Source organism: Agelaius phoeniceus, chromosome 6 (genome assembly GCF_051311805.1).
Source record: "Agelaius phoeniceus isolate bAgePho1 chromosome 6, bAgePho1.hap1, whole genome shotgun sequence".
In the NCBI taxonomy this organism is placed as follows: Eukaryota; Metazoa; Chordata; class Aves; order Passeriformes; family Icteridae; genus Agelaius; species Agelaius phoeniceus.
The window spans coordinates 4,053,959-4,069,831 of NC_135270.1; the positions used below are offsets into that span (position 1 = coordinate 4,053,959).

The window sequence follows — 15,873 nt, forward strand, 5'->3', positions numbered from 1 at the left end:
ATATTTATGCTTTTCCTGACTGTCTTGGGTCTTCTTCTTTTTTAAAAAAGTAGTAATACTTTAAATAATATAAATAATGTAAATAAACATAATATGAAATAATATAAATAAATGTAATGTAAATAATATAAATAAATAGAATTGAAATAATATAAATTTGAACCCATTACATTTATGCTTTTCCTGACTTTCTTGGGTTTTCTTCTTTTTAAAAAACGTAGTCATACTTTAAATAACATAAATAATATAAATAAACATAATATGAAATAATATAAATAAATGTAATGTAAATAATATAAATAAATAGAATTGAAATAATATAAATTGAACCCATTTTATTTAGGCTTTTCCTGACTTTCTTGGGTTTTCTTCTTTTTAAAAAATGTAGTAATACTTTAAATAATATAAATAATATAAATAAATATAATTTAAATAATATAAATAAATATAATTTAAATAATATAAATAAATATAATTTAAATAATATAAATTTGAACCCATTGTATTTAGGCTTTTCCTGACTTTCTTGGGTTTTCTTCTTTTTTAAAAAAGTAGTCATACTTTAAATAATATAAATAATGTAAATAAACATAATATGAAATAATATAAATAAATGTAATTTAAATAATATAAATAAATATAATTTAAATAATATAAATTGAACCCATTCTATTTAGGCTTTTCCTGACTTTCTTGGGTTTTCTTCTTTTTAAAAAATGTAGTAATACTTTAAATAATATAAATAAACATAATATGAAATTATATAAATAAACATAATATGAAATAATAGAAATAAATATAATTGAAATAATATAAAGTTGAACCCATTACGTTTATGCTTTTCCTGACTTTCTTGGTTTTTCTTCTTTTTAAAAAAAGTAGTCATACTTTAAATAATATAAATAATATAAATAAACAATAATATGAAATAATATAAATAAATGTAATTTAAATAATATAAATAAATATAATTTAAAGACTATAAATATAAAGCAATAAACAATAGTTTATTGGTTTATACTTTTCATCTACATTAAGGGGGGGGTCCTTTCCCTATCACAGCTGCAAAGATAGCTTCCAGTTGAATACATCATTTGCCAGAAAGTGTTGACACATTCCAATGCTTACAGAGGCCACTTCACATACCCAACAGTGCACTGTAGTTTGGATTTACTCCTACCCGAGCAAGCCAGGGTGTCCCACTAGTTTAATGGACAAAAATAACCTTACACAGCAATATAGGAGCAGAAGAGAGTTCAGGCTGCATCTGGGCCACAGGCTGTCCACAGAGAGATTGTTATATTGTTATTTCCAGAGCCTCTTGTTTCACTATTCTTCAGTTGGTACAATAGCTGTCAACACTCTTGTTTTGAATTTCACACATTTGCTTATCAGAAACCAATAGAAACACTCAACCACTTGAAGTGGTGCACAAGGCAAGTATTATTATTCTTTTTTTTTAAATCAAGGAGTGGCCTAAAATATGGGTTGCAGATGAGGTTAACCCCACATAGTTTCAAATGGACCTGTAGCACAACTCAATAAAAACTCCAGCTGGCTAAGATGTGACTGTAATAATAAAAAAGAATTCAAGGATAATGATACATTTATTTTGAAACAAACCTGACACACTTATTTGTCAGAAAGACAAAAAGCTCTAAATGCTTCATTCTGTAATTTGCATGCCCATAAACTGACCCAGGCAGCAAATTCCTATGAATTTATGAGGTATCTGGATTTTTTTCTAGACTGGTGGTGATATTCACTAGGAAACCCCTAGCATTAACATTTTCACTGTTTGTATATCACATTTCAACACAAAAAGGACTTGAAAGCCCTGCTCCTCTGAGCAGCTCCCTGCTCACCTGTGTGGTGGTGTCCACAGGGGTCCCAGGACGAGGGAAGAGATGAGAATCTTGACTCCATGTTTCAGAAGGCTGATTTATTACTTTATGATATATATTATATTAAAAGAAAATGATATATTAGAACTATACTTAAAGAATAGAAGAAAGGATTTCATCAGAAGGCTTGAAAGGAATGGAATGATAACAAAATCTTGTGACTGACCAGAGAGCCTGAGACAGCCAGACTGTGATTGGCCATTAATTAGAAACAACCACATGAGGCCAATCAAAGATGCACCTGTTGCATTCCACAGCAGCAGATAATTCTTGTTTTTCTTTTCGTCTGAGGCCTCTCAGCTTCTCAGGAGAAAAATCCTAACAAAAGCATTTTTCATAAAACGTGTCTGTGACAGCTCCCAGCTCTAACTCCAGCCCTGCTCTAACCCCAGCCCTGCTCCTGTGAGCAGCTCCCTGCTGACCTGCTCCTCCCAGAGCATCCCCACATCCCCTGGACCCCTGGAACTACATGCCAAGCTCTACTTATGCTTAACAACCCTCTCAACCCTCTAGAAAGTCAGATTTCTTTTTTCTTTTTTTTTTCTTTTGCCTGCCAGGTTCCTCCTGCAGCCTATTTTGGGGTGAAACTGAGGTTTTTCTAAGGAGAGCAGAGCCTGCAGCTCTGCCTTCACCCCACACACCAGGAGGGAAGGCAGAGCTGCCAAGAGGAGTCACCTCCAGACGAGTCTACCATCATTATGCAATGGAAGGAGGCGTGCTGAGCAAGGAGGGAGAGACAGCTCAGAGGCACAGCTTCCTCCTGAAGGCTCCAAAACTCACCAAGAGTTGGTTTCTCTGGTCAAAAACGCCCCTCTTTCAGGGAGGAGCACAGCCCTGTGTGGTGGTGTTCACAGGGGTCCCAGGATGAGGGAAGAGATGAGAATCTTGACTCCATGTTTCAGAAAGCTGATTAATTATTTTATGATATATGTTTTTTAAAAGAAAATTATATATTAAAACCACACTAAAGAATAAAATAAAGGATTTAATCAGAAAGCTAGCAAGGAAAGGAAAGGAATGATATAATAAAATTGTGTGACTGACCAGAGACTCTGAGCCAGCTGGACTGTGATTGGCCATTAATTAGAAACAACCACATGAGACCAATCAAAGGTGCAACTGCCCAGCAGCAGATAACCATTGTTTACTTTTCATTTCTGAGGCCTCTCAGCTTCTCAGGAGACAAATCCTAGCAGAAGGATTTTTCATAAAATGTGTCTGTGACAGCCCAACATGGGCTTTGCTGGTGTGCCCCTCCAGTGGGACAGCACACGAGGTGCCAGGAGCTGAGGAAGCAGCACCCAGAGCTGTTTGGTGCCTCTGGAGCTCCCTGGTGAAAGGAGGCAACCTAAAGGATTCAATGTGTGCCTCCAATGTGCTGCCTGTTAAAGGCTGCAAGGACAGGAAATGCTTTCCAGACACACCAGCCAGCTCCAAGGGAATTGCAACCCTGTAGGATGTCAGACACATCATGCCAATGCCATAAGTGTGACCAGACAGCAGTTTTCATTCAGAAAACAGATGACTGAGGTCAAGGAAATCCAAAGAAACACATCACTCTTTTAATTCCTCTTACCCCCTGTAATTTTTTTTTTCCTGGGGATTTGGGAAACAGGCTTCAGGAGAAGCTTTGAGGAGTCATGCAAAATCAATTGTCTCCAGCTTTCAGAGGGTGGGAACCAGCTAAAACCTTGCCACATCTTTGGTGAGCACCAAGAAAGGGGTGCAGGGGTAGCACAGAGCTCCAGCACAGGTCTGGTGCTGGTGGCCTGGGCCCCTGAACCCCACAGAGCTCCAGGAATGAGGGAATGTGGGAATGAGGAGCTGCTGTCCCAGGGACACAGCAGGGTTGTTCTGCCAGCAAGGATTTCAAAGCAGAAGCCTGTCAGGGGAAAACAGAGAAGGCAGAAGAGTTGCTTACTTCCTGCAAGATTATTGTACTTTAGCAAACAAAAAAAAAAAACCCAAATAAAAAGGTATTTTTTCCTATCTTGTTTGGGGCACACACACAACAAAGAGCAGATGGAGCCAGGGGCACATCCTACAAGGCTGTAGTGAGACAAACCCCAAGGAGTGCAGGGATGGCAGCAAACCCTGAGCCCTGGGCTCAGCAGCATCTCTGCTCCTGTAACTCTGACTTCACCTGGCACTGGGATGCTCCTCCTCCCCTTCCTCAGCTTCAGGAACCCCCTTCCATTCCCTGTCCCAGTTTAGGAGAGGTAACCAATTTTTCCTATTCCCCTTTCCTATTTGTTCACTGTGCATTTCCCTAAGCCCAAAAGCACTGCTGTATTAGTTGGTTTTGGTGCCAGAGGAGCTCCCCAGGAGGGGCAGGGTAGGTGGCCTTGGACAGGAGCACTCCTCTGTGCAGGGAGGATCAGAGCTTGGCTATGCTCATTTAAATGAGCAAATGGCAAAGCCAGCCAGCTCCAGGGGTGAGCCCAGCCCAGAGGGACTGAACACCATGGAGGTGAGGCTGTGCAAGGCCTTACAGCACTGACCCTCCTGCTTTAGGTGTGCTGGGCAAGGGGGGGTGATTCAGGCTTGGCTCAGGGCTGCATCCAGGCTTGGCCTCAAGCTGCAAGAGGAGCTGTGCCCAAATCCTTGAGAGCTCAGACCAAGGTCTGGACTGAATTGTCACCCAGTCTGTCACAGACATGTTTTATGAAAAGTCCTTTCCTTAGGATTTTTTTCTCCTGAGAAGCTGAGAGGCCTCAGGAACAAAATGTAAGCAATGGTTATCTGCTGCTGTGGAATGCAACAGGTGGGTCTGTGATTGGTCTCATGTGGTTGTTTCTAATTAATGGCCAATCACAGCCCAGCTGTCCAGACTGTCTCAGTCAGTCACAAGCCTTTGTTATCACTCCTTTTCTATTCATAGCTGGCCTTCTGATGAAATGCTTTCTTCTATTCTTTTAGTATAGTTCTAATATAATATATATCATAAAATAATAAATCAAGCCTTCTGAACCATGGAGTCAAGATTCTCACCTCTTCCCTCATCCTGGGACCCCTGTGAACACCACCACACCAGTCCCTCCTTTTTGCTGTTCCTGTTGCATTTTACAGTCACCAAGGTGACTTTCTCCCCGCTCAGTAACCAAGATGTGACTCCCCAAAGTGGGCTGCTTGTCCCCCCAGCAGAAAATAGTCACAGCAGCAGCAGAGGGTGTGGGGGCAGATGCTTTTTGGGCATAAGAACTGGCAGTTTTTAGAGCCTCCAAATGAGTAGGTGACTGTGCTGAGGCTCTTTCTCCCACCACAAATCACGAAGCCAAATATCTCGGTCGCACTGCATGTCTGCAGCAGTTCCTTCTCCAGGGCTGGCTAGTGTGGGAAGGGAGGGCTCTGTTGGCACACAGCTTGCCCAATCTCTTGCCTGTGTGTGGTCAAACTTGAGGGGACCATGTGTTCAAGATGCACAATGTGGGCAGGGCCCTTCTGCCACTTCTAGCCTGCTTGGCTTCATCTGGGACGCCCAGAGCAAACACGGACCTGCCTGCAGCCAGGCAAATCCTGCAGGGATCTGGGCTCTTGGAGAGCCCTGCTCAGGCAGGGCAGATTCTTGTCTGCATCCCCCTTGTCTGCTTCTAGAGAAGAGAGGGAAACCCATCAGCTGCAGGTAATAGGAGCAGCTGAACCTGCGTGCCCTGTAACCTACAAGAGAAAGGCCTTTTCCAGTGGAACAGATGGCTTTAGGTGCCATTTAAAGCAGCTCCTGCTTTACCCAAGAAAGCCTCACAAACTTTCAGTGGGGATTACACAAGCAGTTTATAAAACAGAGAGTCTGGCAACATGTCTCCAACACCACAGAAAGCCTTTTTAAGCAAAGCTGAACAAGAGGAGTCCAAACCAGCCCCTGTGTCCTTGAAATTCAAGCAGTGCAAGTGACTTAAGCTACCTGTGGCTGAACTTGAGGCTGAAACTGCTGCTTCTCCTTCTGTTCCTCTGCTCCCACTCGTGGTAACTCACTCAGTGGAGACTTTTTGGGAATGTGTAACAGCATGGTTCCCTTGCTCCTCATGAGCTGTAAAGACCAAAAATGCAAAGGCAAAAGGGGAAGGGATTTCAGAATAGCAATCACACAAGCAGAAGGTGCCATTGGTGTCATGACTTTAAACTTTTCAGTCTAGCCACTGATTTAGCATGTGCTGCCTCAGCCCCCTAGCACCTTACTGTACATTATTTTCTTCAGGGACCTGAGCAATGAGAGCTAGCAAGAGATGCCACACACTCTCTTCTTTCTTTTTCAGTCTTATGAACACCAGAGTTACAACCAACATGTGCATTAGACCTGCAAATGGTCACAAGTTTGCAGAAGACAGACAATTCCTCATCACGTTTAGTGAAAAGGAGAAAAAAAGGAGAAAAAAAAAAGGAATTATTTGTTCCCTTCCAGTCAAAAAAATCAAAGCAGTGAAAGTGATAAGACAGTCAGACTTTGTTGGAATAATCAGTATGGACAGAGGAAAGATTGGCTTGAATGAAATTTGGAGAGAAAAATGTCCTCCCATCCCTCCTCCATGCAGAGTTGTACAACCACTGCTGCCATTGCAGAGGTGACAGCTTTGAGAAGAGCCAGGGCTGGCTTTCAATGCTGAGCAGATGGAAACGCATGCATGCAACAGGTGAACGCAAAAATGCAGAGGAAATGAAAACTAAACCCAGGAGGACAAACCAGAGTGGAGGAAATAGAGCAGAGTCAAGGCAAGAGGCTGCCAGCAGTGAAAGGAAGGCTGCAGTTTTGGCTCACTGCTTAAACCAGGGCTTAAGAAAGTCTGGTTCTGACAAAAGGACATCTTCAACTACACCAGGTTGCCCAAAGCCCCACCCAGCCTGGACTTGAATGTTTCTGGGGATGGGGCATCTCCCCCTTACCCTGGGCAATCTGGGCCAGTTTTTTCACCACCCTCACTGTGGTGAAAAACTGGCCTCACTTCTTCCTCATTTCTAACTTAGTTCAACTCTCTTTCAGTTTAGAACCATTATCCCTTGTCCTATCATAGCAGGCTGTGCTAAAAAGTTTGTCCTCATCTTTCTTCCAGGCCCTCTGTGATGCTGAAAGGACATGATGAGGTCTCTGCAGAGGCTTTGCTGGGTGAGTGCAAAGCACTGGGGGAAATGTGGATAAATCAGCAAGACTGATGGAGCAAACTGTTCTCACACATTTGAAAGCAAAGTGACTGAAATGTAGCTGCTGTTACAGGATGGGACTGCATGTTATGAAAGTATTTTCATACCTGAAGGTATTTTCACAGGATAACAAATTGGTGCAAATTTTCAGTCTCCGTATTTCCCGTTTTTCTCAGACCAGATTTTTGGTGGCTCTTTCTGCATGGAGTGTTTCCACAGGTGTTCTTTATCTTTCCAACCTTCCTGCTAACACACAGAAGGAAAACAGAGGGAAATCATGGCAAATAAAGGATTTGCAGGGGTATAACTCTTCTTACCTCAGCGTGGCCCCTTCTGTCTTGTACCCTGGTGACAGTGAGCCAGGGCTGGAGCCTGGTTGGAGCCTGCTGGGTTTGGTCAGTGCTGTGGACAAGGCTCTGAACAGCCCTGCCTCTCCTGCCCAGAGAGCAGGAGCTGAGCCCTTTCCATGCCTGTGCCTCATGCCACACAATTCAGAAAGGCATGCAGAAGTGCAAACACCCAACCACCACTTAAACAGCCTGAAGGACCATTCCTGAGGAGATAAAGGGTGAGAGAGAAGCGTCAGGATGAGGGCAGTGAGTTTTGTGAGTGTAGCCTTAAAGTAAATATTTGAACAGCAAGCTGGAATTCAGCCAGCTGGAGCATTTTATCCAAAAGGAAGCATCTTAGGGATAGCTGAAGCTGGCATCAGGGTGGTACAGAGGAATTAACCACATCCTGGCCACAACCAGGACTGAAGGGTTTGGGCAAAGCAAGGGAATGACTCAAACTACAACATGAGGAAGGAAGATACAGTCATAATTAGACATAATTTCAGCATGATGGTGGTTTTCAGACCAAAAATAAAACCAACAAATCTTCCAACTGAGTATGCACAGAGCATAAAAACATGAGAAAGATGTTTAGAACATGTTATTCATCCTTTAGAAAGATGTTTAGATCTTCAGCAACAAAAAGCTGCATGAAGGCAGAAGAGGACTTCATGACAGAAGAAATCTGTTTCTCTGAGGGTGGTTGTACAGCCCCCAGTGGTTTCAGTGGAGCAGGCATTCAGGCTGTTTGTTGTAGCCTCAGACTCCACATAAACAGGAGGATGTGGTTTTCATGTCAGGGATGATGAATGGGGAATCTCTTCCTAGAGCCAATTCACCCCATCCCTTCTAGGGAGTCAAAGAGAGCAAAATTGGCTTTTTTACAGCTGAATTGGAACAAGTGCCAGTTTTGGGCCATCAGGATGGTGCTGGTTTGTGTGCTTGCTCTCCCCTGTTTGGGAAATGCTGGGGAAACAGCAGTCCTTGGTTTCTGGGTGCATTCCTTTAGAGGTGGAGAAGGATGGAGCTTGCAGCCTTTGACAAGCAAGACAGAACAGAACCTACAACAAGAGAAGGAAACACTTGCAGGTGTTTTTCCTTCCAGATGCCCATTCAAACATTTCAGCTAACATTAAAAAAAAAAAAAAAAAGCTTAAAAAAATCACTTTTAATCAGGTTTTGTTTCCATGGCACCTTTGATGTCATAAGCTTAATGGCTCTTTGGTGATCCATGGAGTCTTCCAGGAAAAAAAAAAAAAAAAAAAAGGCTAGACAACCTGAATGCCAAATGTTGAATACACCTTTAAAAATATCCTTTCTGAAAAGTTTTCAGGTCTCCCTTCTCTTTTAAGAGCCAAGAGAAACCAAAAAAATCCAACCAGGAATTTCCCCCTCCCACAAGTCCCCACCCTGCACATCAATGGAAATCTTTGCAGAGAAGTAGGAATAAATATGGAGACCCACAAATACATTATTAAACTGCAACGGAAATGCATAAAAAGACTGCTATAAAAATAGCCATAAACCATTTATTTATTTAATTTTTTTTTAGTTCTACAGATGCAAACTCTCAAGAAACATCTTTCTGTCAAAACTGAAACAGATTGTGGTGTTCAGCAGCACATTTCCCTGCTAGGGAAACATTCTTGGTACAGTATTTTTGCTCTTTGTCTGATGTTTTTTCCAAGGATTTTCTGATTAAACGTGGTGATGATGGATGACAGCAGTCACACTACGGTTGCTACTAACACACACAAGCCTTGCCAGAGGTGAAGTAGATGTAATTTGCTTTTATTTAAAAGCTTGTGCTCAATAATACTTTCACTGCCTGATCTGGCACCTGTAGTCAAGCAACATTCCCAGTTCCATCAGCCCTTAAGGTCCTGGTTAGATTTTTTGTATGGAAAAAGCCAAAAGGGGCAGACCTTTGGCTCGATGGTTTTCTGGGATCTCTGCCACAGTTTGGAGAGCAGCATATTCCCCTACCTGGTGGTTTTGGTGTGTGTGGGAAAGGAAATAAATCTTCAGATGACTTGCTGCTGGACACTAGCATTATCATGGAATGTACTCAAAAATAAGAAAAGTCCTTATCCTGATTGCTTCTTTGAAGGGTAGAGGGTAATGATTTTTACATGCTGACAGTAAAATACACAGCAAAGGTACACTGTACTAACTTCAGTGGAAAGAACAACTTAAAGATTCTAATTTGAAAAGGAAAGCTTGATAAAACTCTGAGTAAGAGATGTAAAACATGCATATCAAATGCTATTTGTACAACATATGAACAAAATAAAGCAGCTCTTGGAAATGTCTGGTGGGGGAAGCAGGGCCAGCGATTCCCTGATGTGGAACCTGGGCAGGATCAACCTCTGGGTGCTGTGGGAGCCTGTAGGGATTTTGGATTGGTGGAACCCCTTGGCAATGGCACCTAGGGGCAGCAGATGCTCTCTGAGACAGAGGAAATGAGGACATGTGAGGGAAAACAACTTGGGGACACCAAGGGCAGTGGAAGAAAAGGAGGGGAGGAGGTGCCCCAGTCAGAGCCAAGGCTGCTCTGCAGGATGGGGTGAGGACCATGGGGAAACAAACTGTCCTGCTGTGAGGCATGAGGCCCAGCGGGATGCAGGGATCCAGGGGGGATGCAGGGATCCAGGAGGGGATGCAGAGACCCAGGAGGGGATGCAGGGATCCAGGGAGGGGATGCAGAGATCCAGGGAGGGGATGCAGAGATCCAGGGAGGGGATGCAGGGATCCGGGAGGGGATGCAGGGATCCGGGAGGGGATGCAGGGATCCAGGGAGGGGATGCAGGGATCCAGGGAGGGGATGCAGGGATCCAGGGAGGGGATGCAGGGATCCAGGGAGGGGATGCAGGGATCCAGGGAGGGGATGCAGGGACCCAGGAGGGGATGCAGGGACCCAGGAGAGGATGCAGGGACCCAGGAGAGGGATGCAGGGACCCAGGGGGGGATGCAGGGATCCACTGCAGCCCATGGGAGAAGTGCTGACAGTGGAGCAGGTGGATGCCAGAGCAAGCTGGATTCTCCTAGAGAGAGAGGGCCCTGCTTCCAGGGACAGAGAGAGCCAGGGAGCCCTTCCTTCCAAAGCAGAGCAGCCCAGCCTCAGAGGACTGCACCCCATGGGCCAGTGGCTCACTCCCCAGCAGTTCTGGGGTGATTTTTGCCCATTGGAGGGGCTCACATTGCAGCAGCTTTGGCAGGACTGCTGCTGCTGAGATTGGAGCCATGCTGGAGAAGTTCATGGACAACTGGCTCCCAAGGGAGGGACCCCATGGCACAGCAGAGGAACAACTCCTCTGTCAGAGTGAACAGAAAATCTCGAGTGATGAACTGCCCCAAACCCCCTGCCCATTGGTGGGAAGGAAGGAGAAGCTGAGGGGGGAAAAAGGTATTTTAAAGGCTTCTTTCACTTCTCATTATCCTCCTCTGACTCTGTTAATAATAAATCTATTTTACATCTTTAAATTTGAACCTGCTTTGCCTTCAGAGCATTGTTTCCCAGTCCTCATCTCAACTCCTGAGTCCTGTGTTCAACTTTTCCCTCTCCTCTGCCCAGCTGAAAACAAGAGAGGGTGAGAGAACAGCTTTTGTGGGTGCCTGGCATTTGGCCAGTGCCAAACCACGAGATCATCTCCCTAACCTTGTGGCATTATGGAAAAAAAAGAAGCATGTAGCTACAATGTACTGAAAGACAGAAAGAAAGCCTCCCTATATTATGATAATCCTTCTTTTTAGAGATTTTGTGTGGCTTGTGTTTTGCACAATGGGATGGATTTTTTAATATAAATATATTATTTATATATCTTCATAGAAATAAATAAATATTTATATAGTTACATATAAATATATTATTTATATAAACATATAAAATAGATAAATATATAAATAACACATATCTAAACATAGATAAATATATTACTTATGTATGTTTATATACTCATGTATATATCAGCCCTTATTGAGAATTATGTTCTTTAAGAAATACCACAGGACACTTTTCTCACTGGGAACTCTTCTAGGTAAGAGTTCCATGATTAAAATGCAGACATTAATGTTCATTCATGTTCGTGTGCACGAATGTGCAGAGCCATGGTCAGGTTTTAAAATGTTCCTATTTATCCCGTTTCACACCAAATATTTCCAGACAAAAAAAGATGAACAGACACATTAAAGTCCCAATCAATGCAGCTATGTGAAGTGTCTCATAAACAGGAGCATGCTTAAGTCACACCTAGAGGGGTGCTTTCCAAAGTACTCTTGGATATGAGAACATGCCTTATAAATTACTTTATAAGAGAAGGATAAGGAAAAATGATTTCATCTCTGTACCTGATATTGGGAACCACTGACAGCTGAGCTGGGTGAAGGCTGGTTGCTGATATGCCTTAAAGCTCTGTTAGATATGGCACTTACAAGGCAAAGCCAAGCAAAACATGCCTCCCTGTTAAGTTAATAAGAAGTGCATATAACTACAAATCTTGTGAAGTTATGCATATCTGTCTTCTATTTGGAAAATGAGTCCCTGATTAAAGACAGAGGGCAGGACCCTGTAGGAATCCAGACCCATGACTGGAGCAAGTGGAAGCCCCATATAATCCAGAATTTTTAAAAGCATGTTGTTATCATCATTACACACATCCACATCTGCACACACTGACTTATACTAACTTTTTTGGGTTTTTGTTTTTTTGGTAATTGTAAGTAAAATAAGAGTCTTTTAAAATGAAAAAAAAAATAAGTCTTACTGAAAGCTGCAAGTTAACTTTTCCATCTTGAAAGTATTATCCTCCTTCTATTCTTCTTAGTCATGATTTCTCCCTCCTCAGACTTGTCTTAGCCACTCTTTCCCTCCTGCTTTCTTTCTGTCTTGGAGATGAATGGGTTTCAGGAATGAATTTCAGAGCAGTCTGAAAGAAAAAAAAAAAAATCCCTTCCAGATTGGCTATTTTTCTCTTAAATCCAACAAATGCATATTGCAGGCAGTTCAGCAAACTGGCCATAAAAGAACCAGTCTTTCATCTCTGGGCTACCTTTCCAGCTGCACTTGCAGCCACATCAGAAGCAGTTGGCAGACTTCAGTCAGCACCCCTTTCTTGAGGAGCCAGGACTTTCTGCAGCACAAATTCACCTTGGTTAAAGATGAATATCCAAAGATGCCCTCACAAACACGCCACTTTTCCCCATTCTTCCATCACTTATTTGTTTCTGCTGATATTCTGGTTTTTCCCTTAAGGGCATATTAATTTTCTTCTTGTTTAAATCTTCTCTTGAACAGAACAGAGTCAACCACCCTCTGGCTTCATGGTCAGATAAGGGATTCCTGCACCTTTTCTCTCTGCACCATTCACTTTACAGCACTTTTTGTCTCCCACAGCACATTCTTTTGAAGATCCCAACTCGGGCTGCAGCAATGCTTCACCTTAAAACAAACCCCTTGCCTCCCTTCCACCCAATCAGGAGAGTATTAAAAGTAACCTTTTTTTCCTCAAACCCACTCAGCATTTCTGCCCAAGTTAGATAAAGACTCTAAGTTTTCTATTCCCATTTTAAAGTTTTCCCTTTAAACTGCTTTTTCCTTTGCCTGTTCCAGAGATACAATTTCTCTTATGTTTAATTGTCCTCTGTCCTAAAGTTCAGTGTAAGATCAAATATTCAAAGGTTCAGCAGAAGATCAAATATTCACTTTAAGTGCCATATCTATTCAAAGGTACCAAGTAGCTCTGAGTTCTCCCAGATTTACATCACAGTAACAGAGAAAATCTGGACTCAAAGCCCCAGAGAGATGTCAGTGCCACAGATGTCATTGTTGTTTGCATGTACTACAGTGCCCTGATAAAAACCACGTGGCTCTGACTTACACAGTGACCTCAGAGCTTTTCCTTCCCCAGACACATAAAATGCACATAAGGAGAAAATAAGGGCATGGCTAACATAGAGGCAAGCTGAACAGCAGCAGCTTCAGGCTGAGCAGTTTCTGTTTGCTCCGCTTTTGTAGGAGATCTAGGAGTGGCCAAGTGGAAGACAGAAAGCACCAACTGCACCACAGCCCAGCCAGGAGCTCAGGAGTGCCAGACTGCCATGCAAGTTTTTGCTTGTTTGTTTAGAAATTAAACCCAAGAGAGCAACAAACACTCAGCTTGGTACACCTCAGATCAAATCCTTTGTTGTCCTCCACATGTACCATTACAGGACTGATCCCATCACCTTCAGAAGAGCACCTTGTGTAATGATTGCAATAAGGAATGAGGAGCTGAGAGCCCTAGGTTCTGGTCTTAGCTCTGTTTGAAATTCCTCCCCAAAGAGGGAAGTGCAAGAGTTTGGAGAGTTGGCTGGCAGGCACTGCACTGGCTCCTGGAGCAGGCTGTGATTTGCACAGGCTGGTGTGACCAAGGCTCCACTGCTCCTGCCTCACCAGCCCTGTTCTGCTTGCTTTCCTAGGAAGAAGAATGCCTGTGCTTCTTTGCTTAAACCTGATAGTTTGAGAAAAAGTACAGGCTGGCCCCTGTCCTGGAGGAATGAGACCATGAGCTGCTGAGAGGAGAGGGGTCAGTCTGTGCCTCCAGCTCACGCCTGCAGGGTTTGTCAGGATGAGGAACAGCATGATACATCCTGCAGGGAGCTGCCTTTTCATCATGGAACACGAGCAGGCTGACAGAGCTCTCCTGAGTGAGACCTTTACACAGGTACTCAAACCCAGCCATTCATAATGGACTGAATTGAATTGAACTGAACACTGGCTGGTGTACTGCTACTAGTTTCACCCTCCCAACACTTTCCAAAAGCTGGAGTTTATATAAACTCTCTTTATCTGACTCATGATTGCTTCAGATTGATCCCAACAGCCTTTACAATATTTGAATGCTTTGTAATTTCATTAGTCTGGCTTTTTTTCACAGATGTTTTTGCTATGTTCTGATGATATTAGAGTAAATCATGCAAGCTTGCACTGGCTTTTTGGTGATGACCATCCAGCAAGTAAAACAACAACAACAAAAATGGAAACCAGAAGTCAAGAGACTGTGATGCTGCTTTTTAAAGTTTTTCTATACCCAGGATGTCAGCCACGTGACTTCTCCCCTTTTTAATGGCCTTATGTAACCAAAGCCCTTTTCACATGTTTGGGGCAGTACTTACAGCACTGTAATGTATTTGAGGGACTGCTTGTCCACACAACAAACATTCCCTAAAATGTGCTCAGGGGTCTGACTCACAAAAGGGAATGGTTTATTTTATGATCCTTTTTGTGGCTGCTGCCTCCAGTTGTCCTTTGAACATCTCTGCAGAGCTGCCTCAGTCACCAATTTGCAGTGAAGGAAATCCAGGCTTGGTACAACTTCACCTCAGTGCAGAGCACAGACTGTGAGCAGCTGCCACGTGGAGAGATGAGACAACACCACAGCAAGTGTGGGAAGAAGGGCAGCGTGGACCTCTGTCTGAGAAATCACTGCTCATCATGGACTGAGTCATCTGTGTTTATCAGCCACAGCCCCAAAGGTCTAAGTTGGCATTTAACATACTTTTAACACAGGTCCAGGGATCTTTGGGTGACTATAAATAGGAATTAGAGCTATTGTAAAGCCCCCTTATTTTGCTAAAGAGGTGAAATGAGGTTTACTGTAAATAAATAGTCAGGTGAAAGCTTTTCAAAAAGGCATGGTCTTTGAGATTTGTGACAAGAGAAATAATTTAAATAAAGTGAGTATTTTGAAAGCAAATTATCTTGCTCTCTGGGTAAGGGCCATGCAAAACATGAATCGGTCACTGAATAATGGTAGATTTGGTGGAATTTGCTTTTTTTGGACGGGTGCCCAAGTAGTCTAAATCATGTACACACATGCTGACATCACTGGATGTGAGATTACAGGAATGGAGACTTAGATCTGCCTTTTTAGTAATTAAAATTTCTATTGTATTAGGTGTCCTTATTGGGAGTCCCTGATCCCTTTAAATTCCCATTGTTAGAGTCCCTGTTGCCTATTTTTAATATTCCTACAATGTAAATACATTTTCACGTTGCTTTAAGGACCTTATGTGAACAATACCCAAATAAACAGCAAACAGTGAACCATATAATTTCTGGATATTCCACACGCAAGTAGTATGAATTCAGGTCATGGAGAACAGTGAATTTATGGGGATGCTACACTGGCTTGTAAGACCAATTAAAGAAAAAGGTAGAGTAGATTGCTTTAGCTAGTTTGCAAAGAAAGCTTTGAATATTTCATTTGCATTTTGTTTACCAGCAGCTCCAAGTGAGTTCCAGGCAGATGTGTGTCCTCAGGAGCTGGGCCACCCCATTTGCATTTCAGCACGCTGCTGTGGTGGCACAAGCAGAAGGAAGAGACCATTGCTGTGAAAAGGCAGAATTCAGTGCTGGGAGGAGAGGGCTGGCCCTGTCCCCCGCCCCACTGCAGAGGGGCACCTGCACCCCCTGGGTGAGGGCACCAGCAAGGGACTGACGGGGTGAAAAATGCACGTGGTGCTTG

The 15,873-nt window shown here is 43.1% G+C and overlaps 1 long non-coding RNA gene across 2 annotated transcripts in view; it reads left to right on the forward strand.

The window, feature by feature from the left end:
• Nucleotides 1–15,530, forward strand: part of LOC143694290 (uncharacterized) — a 39,657-nt gene extending 24,127 nt beyond the window's left edge. The window contains exons 2-3 of one of the 2 annotated variants that reach the window (XR_013182647.1): nt 6,950–7,002; nt 13,826–15,530. This is a non-coding gene — a long non-coding RNA (uncharacterized LOC143694290). Of the gene's footprint in view, nt 1–6,949; nt 7,003–8,921; nt 9,940–13,825 lie in introns of those variants that run through there. The other variant, XR_013182648.1, reaches the window with a different exon arrangement.
• Nucleotides 15,531–15,873: the final 343 nt, after the last annotated feature.